We start from the raw sequence: 17,177 nt of genomic DNA on the forward strand, positions 1-17,177 counted from the left end.
ATATATGTCCTGTGGTTGATGTGTTTCATGAAACACGTCAGTATCAAAGTTGAGTGCTCTATCACTAGTCCACTTCACCAAAGCTTTAAACAAAGACGAATGAAGCGATGGGAATATTAACTATCGCGTAGAATCACCCTTCGTTTAACTTTCAGCTATACTTGGCATAAACAACGAAATCGTTTACAAGCTTACATACAATAATGCTAATTTATGCGAAATTGTGCTTTAGTTTACACGAAATATCGCGTACATTTATGCCAAATCTAGCGTTATTTTTATGTGCGCTATATCTCACAGAAATTTGCATGAATTTTTCGAACGGTGTACCTATTAAGATTGGAATCATTGTTTACTCCCCAGCATTATTTCTAAAAGCAGCCTGAATTAAAAAAAAAAGGTGAGTGTCAATAGTTTCCAATCTACGAAATATACCGTAGCAACGCTAACGCTAAATAGGATTTGTTTCTTAAGGAGATAAAACGAAATTCAGTTGCGTAATGAAATTCGGTTGAAAGGACAAGTACGTAAAATAAGTAATAGGGGAAATGGGTCTAATGTTGGCCTATGGATCTAATATTGGGCCCATCGCTAACAATCTGCTATTGATCAGTTTTATCTAGATGAACGCGTCATTGAGACGGTACTAATGGATATTTTTGGTTGCTATTGAAAATTTAGTCGATTGCTGAATTTATGTATGGGCCCAAACTAGGGACACTAAGGCCGACGTTACATAAATTTCCCATACATGAGTTTTAGAAAAGACGTGTTGATCTCAAATCCATAAAAAAATTTCGTATATTTCGTGTGGACGTATGCGGTCATCAGAGAAATTGGTGAAACTCTGTGAATTTTACTGTTCAATTATTCGTTTAACTAGCGTTACATCTCGCACAATAAGTAAAAGATTAGAAACATTGTGCATGCCATCGTGTTGGGTCTGTTTGCCCAACGTCACCCACATCGCTGTGGTGCGACCAAAGGCCTACGCTTACTTCAACTTCACCGCAGCCGAGGTCAAGTACTAGCCCACGGAGGAAGTCACCGAACTGCAGTTCGCCGTCAGCTGCGAGCCCGATGAGGGTGCCATTGTTGCCAAGGCTCAGTTCAACAAACAATTTGTAGACAGTCTGGACGATCCGACTTAAAACGCGTGGCTTAAGCGCCACTCCACAAGGGACACCACACGCCCAATGTTAATTTGCCCGGTTGAGACTCTCCTAAGAGCGAGTGCATTAAATTTCTTAGAAAGGATTTACGGATCAGGCAAGCCGGCTTTCAACTAACCGTTCAAACGGGAAAACCCTATTATCTCCGTAAAATCACAAACACGATAATCACTCAGAGAGTCGGTGAGAGCTCACCCATACCAAAAAGACCCCTACGAAAGAGAATTTATCCTCATCGGCAGTCTCGTCACTTGCCACTAGACGCCGCCCCGATCTGAAAGTGGACTACTCTCTCTAACATTCAAACTCTCAACAAGAGGACTCAAAAACTACAACGGAGAACACGAAGTGATGTCGAATGCATTCAATCAATTAAAGCTAGGGAGATGGTTCGTTTAAGAAAACATTTATTGTTGTGAAATATTCAGACGGTATATACGGGTAAATTCGGGTATTTCAACATTACTTAACCTACGTAGACTTATTTACATGTTATCTTTATAGATTTCTATTTACGTTTGTGTGTTCGTTCCTCTCTCCTATGTGTGTGCGATTTCTCTCTTTCCTAACTAAAGTGCTCATATGCTCTTATCGGCAACTCAGCTCTAAACGAGTCTGCGCTCCTGGTGACAATGAAGTAGCGTCGGAAATCTTACGCGCGCATATTTTACAGGCGGGAATGCCACATCACGAGTTCTGGAAAAGCATGTCACGGAAACTCGTCGCTATTCGCTCCTCAGTCTTAGACTGACAAAAAATCACTCCGTGGCGCCCTCGCCGGAGGTCATACTCCAAAGTAAAGTTTGAAAATCAGGCTTGACTCTCCAGATGATCGTTGGCTTACGTGATCACAGTCGATGACCTATCGACGGGTTCGACGCACTCGTTAGTGATCGTCGATGGTGATGCGATGAATGGAGCTCGAGCAGTGGCGTTTCACACGCCGGTGCGATGGCGGTTACTCTGCCGTGCCGGTAGGTTGACGAACCGGCGGGAGGACCGTGTCCACGTGGAGATCCCCTGAGTTTCCTCGGACAGATTTATTTAACGGATCCGTCCGCTTCCAGACGGTTGACGATTGCCGGGGAAATTCCGTCCGTCGGGGAGAAGTTGCTGCGCTTGGGTACGGTGAATTATTCTGTGAACGATTTAAAGATGGCTTCACCAGAACAGTGAGCACAAGCACAGACATAGACATGGACAGCACATCTAATCACCTGCAATTTTTCTAGTCTGCCTCCTGATCGCACACAATTTCTTCACGCACACCCTAGCTTCTACTAGTCATGAAACAAAAAATATTTAATTAAATTTAAATACTTTTTTTTCAATATTTATTTAAGAGATTTAAATAATGATTAAAAAAAATGTCGAAATTTAACACATCACTTTAAATTACATACTTTAATTTGAAACACAACAACTACGAACAAACGCGCACACTGCAAGTTCGTTGGGAAGTCATGGACGAAATGATCGAGACCGTGAATCCTCAGATTAATAAAAGTGAAGCTCGGACGAACCGGAAGTCCATCATTTCCCGAAACTCTTCGTGTCGTGTCTATCGTAAATCTAAAAACACCAACATAACTTGACTCGTTTAATATTGCGGCTGTCCCTCTCCTACCTTATCCATAAATTAAATGGACCCCTCTTAGGAAAGATTTCAGCAAAAATGCTTGTGTCTTCCTACTGCCTACACTAAGGAATTTAATTCAAACCATTTAAAACTATTAAGTTATATACAAATTTATACAAAATTCTCTTTGCATTACCTATACTGGTTTGCGTTCGCCATCATGACCTTGCCATCGTTGGCCGTCCCCTACGGACTGTGATTCAGCTCCAAGTCGAAGTAAGAACTGTTATCCAAACCAACGAAGAAAGTTGACTAAGAGCGAAGGTTTAGAATAGGTTGACAACCTTTTCCATGTTTGCGAGGAATGTTCAAATGCGAGGCAGATTTTTACTGCTTCGACTTTCCTCCGAGTGATATGAGTGGATATTCTGTTTTTGGAAAGACCAATTTATTACACATAAGAACGCTTTTTCTGCTCCACAATTCTCATCACTCTTAAGCCACCCAGTTTTTTTGTTGTTGTTGTTGTTGCCGTTTTATAAGTTCGAACAAGAGTAAAAAGAATTAAGTTGGGGGTTGAGTTGAGGAGCGACAAAGTAGGTGTTGCATTTTTTTTTACTCTGGCAGCAACATAAAGCAATGCAGGAATCAGGCTTTAGTTTGTTTCATCGAGTCGTACCATCAAATAAAAAAAAAAGAGATTGAAAACTGAAAAATCCTTCTGAAGAGCAGTTGTTGTTGTCGCCGGTGAGGTCACCGCCAGGATCGAAACGTAGTAACAAAAAGTCAAGCGGTGACTTAATCGTAATTATTTTGTGATGTAAGGTGCTCAGTGGCCTAGTGGCGACCGACTTCGCTTACTGAGCAAAAGACCGTGGGTTCAAACCCAAGCTCCTTCGCGATATTGAATCGTTAGGACATCAATTCAGCAAATTGTTCACCAAAACGAATCCTGCTGCAATCCCAATCCTTTTATCCAACATCACAATGATATCTCATGAAAGTTCAGACGTGTTCTCCGCTTTCATTAAAGCGAGTATTGCGTCAACATATTCCTATCCATTATTTTCTTGACCAGCATTCGGACGTGGCCGGCACTGGTATTTCCTAGTTTTAGATCACCTGTATTGAGGATAATTGCTGGTCCCAAGCAACGTCTATTGGGTCTCTGTGTAATTACAGCTGATCTGGGAATAACGGAGTTGCATCCTCGGGCGGTCAATCATGCTCATATAGAGTGGCACCCTTTCCATTTAAAGTACGAGTTAAAAAGCTGATCTGAAGGCAGCTCGAAATCGCTAAATTTTCTTGCATGTATGTTCCATTTCAAGAAAAACTGAGCAAGTCATGAAAAGACATAATTTAAATTCACCTAGTCGAGCAATGTGATGTTAAATTCGGATGAAATTGGCGAATTTATTTTGATTGCCAAAAGCAAACATTACCTTTCTAAACCATAAATTTGTAAGCTCAGCAACCAGCGGTGGGAATCCATAAATTACGCAGGATATTTTTTTCCAATTAACCCACTCCCCTTTCCCCTCATGGCAACACACTCCACTTTTCTAATACATGGCACGTCACATCTTCTGAAATCCCCAGCCCCGTCCTCCATCCCCCATGCCATAGATCAAACAAATGTTCGACAAATATGTCATTTACATTCTGCTCAGTGTTCAATTTTATCGATTTCTTCATCTTTCAAAACGGTTAGATGCTTTAAAACTATAAACAATCACCAGTTATCCCTTCCATCACCATCGCCACGAGCCGTATCACTGCGCTTGGCACGGAAAAGCAGATTACTCAGCAATTTTCTTATCAAAATTTCTTCCACAAAGGCAACCACACTCTAGACCTGGCAGAGCGGAAAGAAAAATGACTGGCATATCTCTCCCCCCCCCCCCCCCCCCTACCAATCTCCTCTCCCCTTTCCTTACCACGGCAATGCTATCCTTGGCATTCTGAACTCACCCCCGCAACATACGCAAAGGGGTGAAATATGAGCAGAAATAAATGTCAATCATATTTCTTTACACCTCATTTCGTGCCGTCAGCGGGCGGGAAAAGGTTCGCGAGACTCATTGTCGGTGTCTGTTACCCTATCGCATAGCCCTAGTTAGATACATGCTGCTGGCCAGGCACGGCAGGTACTAGGAACATTGATCGACCTGGATGGATGCCACGGAAAAGGTGAAGGAAGGCCAAATATTTTCGCCTGTCAATGCCAGACAATCAGACCCTACTCAGGTTGGAATCCGTTACGCCATGCCACTGACTGGTAGACAGCGGTAAACTCCCGAACGATTTTTCGGCTTTCACGGATAAATAATTCCTCTGCCGAGGATAGGTAGCGCTTGCGTGTCACTATCAATAAGCGGTGCATATTAATTTCAACAAATTTATAATATTTGAAAACTTTTTCCTCTTGTCCAAAACAAGCCAACTAGGTGCAGACAGGCGTGCATGAAGCGGGTTGTCCGAATAAATCAGACCGAATTTCATAGCGGAATTGGTCTTTTCCTTCGATTATTCGGAATGTTTATTTTACAGCTTTCAACTCCGGGTTCGAAAGTAGAAGCGGAATCGAATTGGGCAAGAAATGTGTGTATGCTTATCCGGTCTTTCGCTGTGTCCACATCGTTACTTTTATTTGATTTTGTTCTCGTACGATGCAATCTACGGCAATACAATTTGGGAAAATGGAATTGAATTAAATTTTATTTTTATTGCGTCGCAGTGACCCGTTTACCCCCCGCTTGAGAAATCCGAACTGGAAAAATGGCCACGTTGCTTCACGGTGTGCGGTGGGGAGGGCAGAAGAAACCACAGAGAATTAAGACACACCATAAAATAAATGATCGGGAAAAACGAATGGAGTTTTCATAATCGATTGGTGAAATTCCCATTCCATTCCTTTTTCATTTTAGCTATTCCCATTCTGATCATCGAATACATATGGGGCGCCACCTCCCCACACGGGAAATCGAACAGAACGTGTCGGAAGCTGACTTCCTTCACATTTCGGAATCTTCTTGTCAATGTGGATAGAGACCGAAACCAATCGCGATGATTATAAAATTCGACCGAGTTATTGCCGTCAATCCAGCCAACGAGCCATCAGTAGCAGCACGTGCTCGCGCTTCCGAAGGAATGTTGAGCGCGGGAAAAACGATGATCTTCCACCGAACCGGCTGTGGCTCATAACCATGAACGATTTCATTCGATTTGAATACCGCCACCACCGCCACCTCTCCGATCAATATTGCACGATTTGGCTGACGGAGGGAGGAAGCGTGAATCCTTTTATTGCGTTCATTTCCGCCGGTTGTGAACCAGATAGGCTGTGTTTATTTTGCACCCAACTTTGGTTTTGATGGCTCTCTTAAGAATACGAAACGCAAATCTCGGTTTATGGTAACGTTGCTGTGGGTATGTGTGTATGCTGTGTACACACTGCAAGCCGTCGATAAGAGTTCTGTTGGAAAATTGATTTGGACGCTGAAAGGAAATTGAAACTGATTTATTGGATAGTTTTGGCCAGTCTTGAAGTTTTCAATTCTATTGCTACTATCCGACAATCACGGAAATTGAAAGCGAGTGAACGTGAGCTTGTATAGGTTGATTAATTGAGTGTAAAATGAGTTGACTTGAGTGGTAGCAGATTGATTGGGTAATTAAGTTATCCAATTAGTTGTTGGTGTTGGATGTTGGTGCACAAATCCGACTAGTTATAGCGTTTTTGTTTATGTTTTATGGTAGAAGGGAAAAGTAAAAAAAATGTGGGGTTGTGTACAAGACACGACCGCATGGTTGACGTAGACTACCTTAAGCTGTGTAGTGAAATTCTCGTGCAATTTTCAATTTTTCTAGATATTAATTTAAAATACAGAAGAAGTAACCTATGATTTCGGTCCTATGTAGGTATATATTATGGATTTCTTACTTAGTAAAACTTGGTTAAACTCAGGACCTCATAAAAATGCGAATACATATTCTATTAAATTTTGTTCCTACACCGGCGCCGGTGGTGTGGTGGTAAGCGTGACTGCTTTCTAACACCCCAATGGGTCTATGTTCAATCTCAGCCGAGGTCGGTGGGATTTTTCTGAGGCATAAAAATCTCTGGTCACGTCTTCCTTCGGAAGGGAAGTAAAGCCGTTGGTCCTGGCCCATGTGTGTTGAATGGGTGCAATATTCTACGCAGGTGTGGAAGCTGCCTTCCTGCACATTCGATTGCCGTCAATGGATGGCAATCGATGTCCGTCCGTGATTGACACTAGATTGCGGAACAGGGACCGACGTTAAATAAAAGGAAAGAAAAAAAAATAAATTTGGTTCCTAAATTACAATCAGATATGAGTAAGGCTTTCTTCAGGTGATTCATTGAAGCGTCCAACAATGACCGTCATTAAAATATTCCCTGTCACTTCAAGATTTCTAGGACATAAATCTTGGACGGTTGTGACATCACTCATGAAATTGAAACTCCTTGTGTACTGGACTGCAACAAACGTGAAGTTCCAGTTTCTTTGTTATAAGTTTTGTGAGAGCTGATATCTGTACTCTTGAAATTTTTTATGTAGTAATCCTCAGCAATTCAACTTCAAAACGCTAAAAATAAATGCACACACAAAAACGGAGTACACAATTTTGCAGCAATGTTATGCAACATTTCATAGTTGATCGAGATGATATCAATTAGCCATGAATCCCTCCAATAAGTCCTCGGAACATTTGGAAAATTTTCACTTAGATTTGACACTTCGAAAATAAATAAATTAAGATGTTCGAACATCTCTCTGTTGTACATCGGCCGATTTTCGAGAAAGCGTCCGTCAAATTGATTCTTTGTCTGCTGGAATAGTAGGTTTATTTTTTTAAATTTTCCATCTATCAAATTTAAGGAAAAATTCACTAAATTGAACACAGCCTTAATAAGTACAAAATCGTTTCTTGTTGTGTTTGTCGTATTAGATGCTAGATAAAAACTTCTTTTATCGATATGTGTGCTGAAAATACCTGGGCCGAGTGGATTAAAAGAGAAAGTCGATGAAGAGAATCTTGTCAGTGTTACTTAGGACCTAATGCAATGTTCAGCATGAATTGTTTTGCTTAGCTGTAGCAATGTAAACAGAAAATCGATGAAGAGAATCGAACATTGCAAGTAGGCCCTTTTGAACACTCACTGTCGAATTTCAGAAGCTAACACTGAAGAAAACTCGACAGTACCTCTATTTATGCAAAGAGATAGGCATTGCAAGTCCCTCCTACATGAAGAATTATGCAATCGAACGGCTTGCTATGCCTCGCCCCCATCAGCAAAAAACAAAAACTGTTGTTATATAAACGGTTCTATAGCATAATTTTCATAGCATCATTCTCTGCTTGAACGTCAAGCAGTACAGTTCGGTCTTTGCTCGCTCTGTCGAGTTGTTCTAAAGTTTCTAGTTTGTTCCAAACATTCGCAGTTTAATGGCGTCGTCAGTAGTGTCGGTCGCTTCGTGTGATGGGAAGACAGCGCTCCCGGAGCAGACTCCGAGAGAAAACGGAGAAGAAGAACAGCGGTAAGGGTAGCTTGAGTGTACCTATTTCGAATAGGTACGCTACTCTTCCCACCGATGTAGGGAATACCACCTCAACAACGGTGAAGCGGTCAAAGAATAGGAAGAAAAATCAAGGCCAGTCCGATGGTGCGAGTGGACGGGACGATGCCACCGCGACGAACGTCAGCATCATTGGCGATTTCGGCGACGCCGTCGACAACGAAACTGCTGCCAGCCCGAGTGCAGCAAAAATGAAGCTTCCTCCACTGGTGGTGAAGCAAGTCCCACTCAACACGCTGATTGGCGATCTTTCATCGCTGGGCGTTGCAGCTGAGTTTAAGCTCGGCAGGATCGGCACCAAGGTGATGCTCCGAACAAAAGCGGAGTACGAAGTGGCCGTGAAATATCTGAAGGATACCAAGGCGGAATTCTTCACGCACGACATCCCCGGTGAGAAGCCCTTCAAGGTAGTCATCAGGGGTCTACCAAACTTCGACCCCAAGATGGTCGAAGCTGAAATCAACCGGTACAAGCTTGCCCCAATCGCTGTCTTCCGAATGACAAGGAGAGACGAAAACGTGAAGACGTACCCGGATTGTCTTTTCCTGGTGCACTTCCAGAAAGGGACGGTGACGCTCAATGCGCTACAAGCCATCCGATCGATCTACTCCATCATCGTACGGTGGGAGCCATACCGTGGTGGCCATCGTGACGTAACGCAGTGCATGAGGTGCCTCAATTTTGGACACGGTACCCGCAACTGCAACATCAAGCCACGCTGCAGCAACTGCGGTCAAGAACACGCCACTTCCAACTGCCCTGCGGATGGAGCCGTGGCGATAAAATGCGCTAACTGTGGTGGTGCACATCAAGGTTCCGACAGACAGTGCTCCAAACGCGAGGACTTCAAACGCATCCGAAAGCAGGCGTCAAGCAACAATCAACCAGGACGCAGGAAGGACAAAACCCCAGCATTCAGGACGGAGGATTTTACGCCTCTTCGTGCTCCCCAGCAAAGGCAAGCGAATTCGTGGGTGCAACCCGCCCCCCATCAAGAAGCTTCCGGTGATTCTGCTGGCCAAAGCTCTCCATCCCCCCCTGGATTCTGGAGACAACCAACAGCGCAAAACAACAACCCCGATCTGTTCTCAGCGGATGAACTGATGGAAATTTTCGTCAACATGTCCGGTGCTCTTCGTAAGTGCCGCAATAAGCCCGAACAGATCCAGGTGCTCGGTAAGTTCATCATCCAGTATGGCGTCTAAACCGCTAACTATCGTCACCTGGAATGCTTGCTCTGTAAGAGCAAAAGAGATTGAGCTTGCCGACTTCCTCCGCAAGCACAGCATCGACGTGGGCCTTCTAACCGAGACCCATCTAAAGTCCGGCGACAGCTTCTGGTTGCCTGACCACAACATTATTCGGCTTGATCGCACCAGCTCCAGGGGGGTGGTGTTGCGGTCGTCGTCAAGAATGGAATAAAATACCACACTCTGTCCCATATCCGCACCTCTATCATCGAGGCCCTTGGTGTGGAGGTAGAGTCGTCGACTGGATACGTCCAGTTCATCGCCGTCTACTGCCCTCGACAGTGTGCCGCCAGCAGCGGACTAGCGGCTAAATTCAAGAAAGACCTGTCCACCATCACCCGTACCGGTTCCCGCTTCGTTGTTGGAGGAGATCTGAATTCTCGCCATGAGGCCTGGCGGAACTACCAGCAGAACCAGAACGGTCGTCTGCTGTTCGACCATTCGCAGCATGGGCTGTACTCTGTTTGGTTCTCGGACGAGCCAACATTCATCTCACCGGCAGGCAACCCATCGACGCTAGACCTGTTTCTTTCAAATACCGGCTTGTCCAAGCCGGTAGCCTTAAACGAACTTAGCTCCGACCATCAACCGGTGGTGGCTGAACTGAGATACAACGTAGCTCCTGCTCCAAGCCTGCGCAAGGACTACCATCGCGTAAACTGGGCCCAGTTTGGACGCGTGGTAGACAGGCACATCATCGACAACCCGCCGCTTGATACCGTGGGGGACATCGACCGAGCGTTGAAAGGACTCCACCAAGCCATAACCGTTGCTGACGAGGCGTGCGTCCGACGAGTTCCTGTGAGGGGTAAGTTTATTGCCATTGATTCCCACACCCAACTCTTAATTCGCCTGAGAAATGTTCGTAGACGCCAGTTTCAGAGGACTGGAGATCTAGCGAGGAAACGTGAAATGGCCAATCTGAACAAGGAGATTGCTTCCAGAATGGTCTCACTCCGGAACGAAAGTTTCGGGCGGCTTGTCCAGAATCTGGACGACCGCTCCAGACCATTCTGGAAAGTTGCCAAGGTCTTAAAGACGCACACTAAACCCATTCCACCACTCAAAGATGAAAATGATGACGATCGGCTCATAATCACCCCTCAGGAGAAAGCAAATGCGATTGGTGAGCATATTGCCAAATCGCACTTGCTTGGCTCCAACATCCAAAGTCCGCTCGAAGTTCAGGTTGAGCAATGCGTACTCAACCTTGATTCCTCTCCTTGTGCCATCCCTCAGGAGGATAGAATCACAGTGGAACAGATTTGCTCAGCGCTGAAATGCACCAAAAACATGAAGGCCCCCGGGTTTGACGGAATATTCAACCTAGTGTTGAAAAATCTCAGCATGAAGGTTCACTCTCTGCTGGCTGCTGTCTTCAACAGATGCTTGGAACTGCACTACTTTCCAAGTATCTGGAAGACAGTGAAAATCATACCTATCCGCAAACCCGGGAAGGACCCAACGCTAGCTTCAAGCTACAGACCAATCAGCCTCCTTTCAGCGCTGAGCAAATTGTTCGAGAAACTCATTCTCAATTTTTTGGGTTCAGAAAGGGGCACTCCACCAATTACCAGCTAGTGCGGGTGATGAATAACATCCGAAGTAACAAAGCTGTATCCAAGTCCACAGCCATGGCCTTGTTAAACGTTGAGAAAGCGTTTGATAATGTCTGGCACAATGGGCTTGTATTCAAGCTTTGTAACTTCAACTTTCCATTACATCTGGTTAAAATCATCCGTAGCTACCTCCAGCAAAGGTCGTTTAAGGTATCGTTGAATGGTTGTCTTTCCGACACTTTTTCCATTCCAGCAGGAGTCCCGCAAGGCAGTCTGCTGGGACCCTTGCTTTACAGCATTTACACTTCCGACATTCCTCCCCTTGGAGACGGTTGCGTATTTTTCCTGTTCGCAGATGATACCGCAATAGCCGTCAAAGGAAGGATGCCTCGCGAAATAACGAACAAACTTCAACGATGCCTTAACGCCTTTGCTGATTATGCCACCACGTGGAAAATCAAAATCAATGCTTCCAAAACACAAACAATCATGTTCCTCCATCGGCAATCACCCAAACTAAAACCGGCTCCCTCTTGTACTGTAATCATGGATGGCACAAGGGTTGAGTGGTCCGCCGAAGTAACCTATCTCGGGATGTTGTTTGACGAAAAGCTCCTATTCCGCTCGCATGTGGAGAAAACCGTAGTCAAGTGTTCCGCCTTGGTTAGGTGTCTGTATCCGCTGATTTGCCGCAGATCCCGCCTCTCAAGGGTGAACAAACTGGCCGTCTACAAACAAATCATAGCACCTGCGATCCTCTATGCAGCTCCGGTGTGGGAATCATGTGCACAGACTCACAGGAACAAAATTCAGGTCGCTCAGAATAGAGTGCTGAGGATGGTTCTTGATCGTCCTTTCGACACTAGAATAACAAATCTACATGAAGAGGCAGGCATTGCCAAAATAGATTCCAAAATTAACGAAATTAAGACTAAATTTGAACAAAAATGTAATTTATCAGAACATGCTTTGATAAGCAATTTGTATATAGTAGGTTAGGTATACATAGTAGTTGTAGGTTAGTTGTAGTTGTAAATAGTAGTTATAAGTAGTCTCCTTTTTCCAATTCAAATCAAACCAATCCCACCAAGGTGGTCATACTTTAAAATAGGCCTGATAGGACTAGGAACTGTAAATAATAATTAAAATCTCAAATGTACTAAAGTTGAAAAGACGCATCTGTGTCACTTAACAAATTCATACATGTAAACCACACAATCACAAGAAATAAAGATCATTTAAATGGCAAAAAAAAAAATAATTTTCATAGCTCTCTCCCCTTGGCTAGTTTTTAACCTGGACGTTGGTGTGCGGGCCTAATCTTATGCTTCATAGTGGAACGTTGGAGACGGTTGGATTAGGTCCGGCACCGTTGGCTCTTGCTGTGGCAGAATAGCGTCATGAGCATGCGATGAGGATTACTGAGCTTCCCCTCTCCGATGAACCATTGCATGAGAGAACCAAAGTTCTAGCCTTAACTGATAGTATCACACTTATTACTCTTTTGACTGAGAGCCACGTCGTAGTACGCTTACGTATACTGGCGTTGGGTGCGCTTACTGGCGGGTTTTTCCGCAAATCACTCTTATTTTATTTATTTTTACGCAGATAGATTTATTTGGGTTTGCAAGGGAATTATACTATTGAAATATTTCAGAAAGTGCCCAACAGGGCTCCTTCTACTTGCGTGACAAGCTTTCATTGTTGTTTTCATTGAGGTATTACTCAGAGAGCAATGTTAACGAACATTGTCAATATCTTAGCCTCTGGTGTAGTCAGTTGGGTGGTTTATAAAAGTGCGATCTTTTTGTCGCGCGGTGTTAAAATGCGAAAACTTGAATTTAAAAGGTGTTAAACAACATTAATAGAATTTCTAACAGTAAATAGGGGAATTTACGTATTCTTGGCAACCTAAGCAGCGACCTTCTTTCTATAGCCTTTTTCTCTAATGAACGCACACATATGCAGTATTGGTTTGTTTACAATCTTTTGCTGCCAGCTGCTCTAACAATTTCAGTCGAAAGAATTGTCAAAAACTGTTTTGAAACGCTTTTACAAAGCTCCAATCTTCTCTAGTGAGACCGAGTATTGTCGGCAACCAGTTTTTCTTCGGCAACCGTTCCATTTGAACTGCATGTAAATCTGATGTTCTATTATCAGCAACTAAAAATCAGCTACAATTTGTAGTACGTGTATTGCATTTCAAGAAAACCTTGCTAGATTGCTTTTTTTCAGTGGTAAAAATATAAATAGTCAAATTGAAGCTGAAAGCATAAAGAATCGTTTGCATAAATTCAGCGAAGTGTTTTCGTAAGAAAATCAAGTGCAAATAGTGTTTCAATTTGGGTTGCCGAAAATAGTCTGTCATGCCGAAGCCGTCATTTCTCCTAGATTGTTTTTGAACAGTTTGCATGTTTCAACACCTAATTTGAACTCATAGTTTTGTCATGGGCAGCAACAATGCAATGCATTTGAAAGAAGTTAGCAATTTAATGAAATTTAACTAACGGTTTCTACACTTTCCGGGCACTTCCGGGCAAGTTGTAATATACCATTTGGAAGCTTTGAGGAATACAATAACATACTTACATCTTCCTCATGTTTCCTCTTTTCCGATTTATTGGCAATTCACGTAAAGATGTTTATTTATTTTTTAATTTGTTCGTTGAACTGTTTTTAAGGAGTCAAAACGATGCATATCAAGGCAATATTTATGCCAGATAATGGAAACAATTCTGTGACACTGCCCTGAATGTCACTACCCCGAACGCCATAACCCCGAACGCCGTTACCCCGAATGCCCCTACCCCGAATTTTCTACTACCCCGAATGTCCATTACGAATACCCTACTACCCCGAATGGCCATAACCCCGAAATTAAGACAAATGGAAGAACAGCATGTGATCAAAAGAAGGGTAAATTTTTAAGAAGAAAATTATTTTTTAATATTTTTATTTTATAAAATTATTATTTTAAGGGATTAGCTTTAAAATAATTTTTTAAATTTTAAATAAAATATTTTAATAAATGCATTCCCCAGAATGTACCATTCCCAGAATGTACCATTTCCCAGAAAAGATGATGAAATTAATAATTTATCACTTTTTTTTGTTGGTCATTTGATATTATATTTCAGTTTTATATTACAGAACAGGCGTCCATAAATAAACAGGTCCGCAAGTATCTTGCACACTGAATAATACATCTTATGAATACCAATTTTCTCGATAAATTTTACCCATATTATTTAATATATTTTTCATGACAAAACTCTCTGATTAGTTTCACTTTACTATTGATGATACACTACGTTTACTTTTATGGAACTATGTATTTATCAATTCCAAACCATTTTATAGCTCTTTAGAAAATGACAACCTTCAAGTTTTCGAGCACTTCGTTCATCATTTAAAAAGTCAAAGGGTATTTTATGCAATCTAATTCAACCAATCGGAAACTGTTAAACCTTATCGAAGAATTGTTCGACCTGCGTTGAATAATTTCTCATGCTGGATTAAAAAATCGGTGCATGGAAAGTTGAACTACCGATTACTAATTTATAACATTATTCCACACGTTATTATCCAAAATGGGCATCACCCCGAATCCCTTGCGAAAAACTATTGATTATATATTTTCCTTATATATTAAAAGAAGGGAATATTCCCTTCTTTTTCGTATATCCAAAGAATTAATTATTTCCTTTTGTTATATTTTCAAAGAAGGGAATATTCCGTTCTTTATCATATATTTAACGAATTAATGATGTTCGCTTTTATATATTCAAAGAAGGTAATATTCCGTTCATTATCGTATATCCAAAGAATTTATTATTTACAGCTTTTGGAAATGGATTCAGGGTGGTGGCCATTCGGGGTAGTGTACTATTCGGGGTAACGGCGTTCGGGGTTATGGCGTTCGGGGTAGTGACATTCGGGATAGTGTCACAGAATCAATGGAAACATGTTCCAAAAAGCTACAGATTATTGTTGGTTGAAAGCAAGCTGGCCAACACTTAAGCGTGAGTTCTGTCACTTCAAATCCGATTTCAGAAAAGATGGATTGCCTCCCTTTTTCGCAAAAGTTTTTTCATCAGTGCCAACCACGAATGGTTGAATTCTGAAATTCAATTCACTTCTTAGGTTCCTCCGGCATGGCATGGACGTTCAACTAAGATGTTTGAAGCTTCAAGTGTACTTCAGAACTCAGAGCTACCGATTCGGTTAACGAATTGACACATGCTGCTCATGTAATAAAATCAGTAGCAGCATTCCCCTCGACAGCTGCGAGACTTAATCGAGTTATCCTTAACCCCGATCCAAAATATCCTCGTCAACATAAGCCTGAATAAGCTTTAGCTTTTTTTGTTGAGGTTGACTTGACGATAAAGCAATATGAAGTTATTCACATGGCAGATAAATCGATCTACCCATGTTATTCGGTTTTGAAACAAGCAAAAATCACTGTTACCCAAAGAAAGAAGCCATTACAGTTACCGAAATACTCGCAGAAGTGCGTCTGGATCTACTGGATCACACGGCTTTACGGCTTTGCAAGTATCTGGATGAAGTTTCGGAGCAGTTATCGGACGAAAAAAAATGCAGTATGCAGCTGTTGTTCAAGTGGGGGTGTGACGGATCTCAGCAGACGCAGTATAATCAGAAGTTAGACGATGCGCAAGCTGATGATACAAATGTTATCCAAAGTTCATAAGTACCAGTTCGACTGATTACTATAGTTGGTACGGCAGAATCCGGTTTCTTTATCGCCAAGATATTGCCTTCCAATAAGGATTCGTTTTGTTAAAGAAACTAACGATATTACGGTTGAGGAAATTTCGTATATTGAGAAGCAAATAGAGAACCTTCAACAAACGGAGGGACAAAGTACGATAAATTAGTAAAAGTTAGTCATGTCTTATTTCCAACAATGATGGACGGCAAAGTACATTTGAGACCTTCAACAGTCTTGACGAACTACAGCCTTCTAATCCAGAATCGTTCAAATTTGGATTGTCGATTTAACATGCAACGATTAGATTTTTTGAATCGTTGTTGCATAGGGTAGAGAACTACTTTGGCCTAATCGCCCATTTTGGGCCTATCAAGCAGAAAACTTCCAATAAATCCATGATTTCAGATTGAACAAGTCAATTATGCATCTGGTAAGACACTTTAGTAAATAAGCTACCGAACGAAGTCAATGAGAACGCGTGATATGAAGGTTTGCACCCATTATTCCCAAAAACAAAAGAAGCGCTCCGAGCGAATCATGTTTTATCTTCATCCGATAGGCCGAAGTGAATTCATTGGTGTTTCAATGACGTTTCAATGCGTTAGGCCGAGTTTAGAATCCGTAGGCCGAGTTTGGCGTCAAGAAGCAGTGTTAAACTTTTGACAATATCTCAACGATTGGTTACTCTTTATCAAACCTTATGGTACATACGGAAAGGTAAATAAATTTGAAAGCCATCAGTAATAATAACATTCCTTTTTGTGCTAAACTACGCTTGATTAAGAAAGACTAAGTGCGGGTTGTGATTAATAGGCTAAAAATGGGGTAGTTAGCCCTATTTCTTTCAAACTAACTATATTATTTACATTAGTTCAGAGATCCTGGTGAGAAACAAATAGTTAAGCGTAGGAAACTTGACGTTCAGAAAGCATTTAAATCTGAAATGGGGCTAATAGTTGACGTTCCCAAGGCTGGTTTTGGAAACACTAACGATGGCAATATATCACGAATTTTTTTTTGCAAATCCAGAAAAATCAGCAGCCTTAACAAGACTTGACGTCGACATACGTTCTCATTCACCGGCCGAAAATTATTATTGATACAATAGCATGTGGCTACCAAGTTTACGCTGACAAGTTTGCCGCATTTGCAATGGAGACCGCCAAGCTTTTCGTGGAACTGTACGGTTGGCGTCCTATGACACCAACACTGCATAAGATCGGTCAACTTTCTGAGGAGGCTGTGGAAGCAAGAAATACACATTTTCGAAACTTCA

At 42.2% G+C, this 17,177-nt stretch overlaps 1 pseudogene; it reads left to right on the plus strand.

Annotated features, from left to right (window-relative positions):
* The first annotated feature begins 817 nt into the window (after nucleotides 1–817).
* LOC135712970 (uncharacterized) overlaps nucleotides 818–17,177 on the plus strand; it is a 168,476-nt pseudogene continuing 152,116 nt past the window's right edge.

This window comes from Ochlerotatus camptorhynchus, unplaced genomic scaffold (genome assembly GCF_037179485.1).
Source record: "Ochlerotatus camptorhynchus isolate MF236.1 unplaced genomic scaffold, CSIRO-AGI_Acam_v1.1 ptg000526l, whole genome shotgun sequence".
Taxonomy (NCBI): domain Eukaryota; kingdom Metazoa; phylum Arthropoda; class Insecta; order Diptera; family Culicidae; genus Ochlerotatus; species Ochlerotatus camptorhynchus.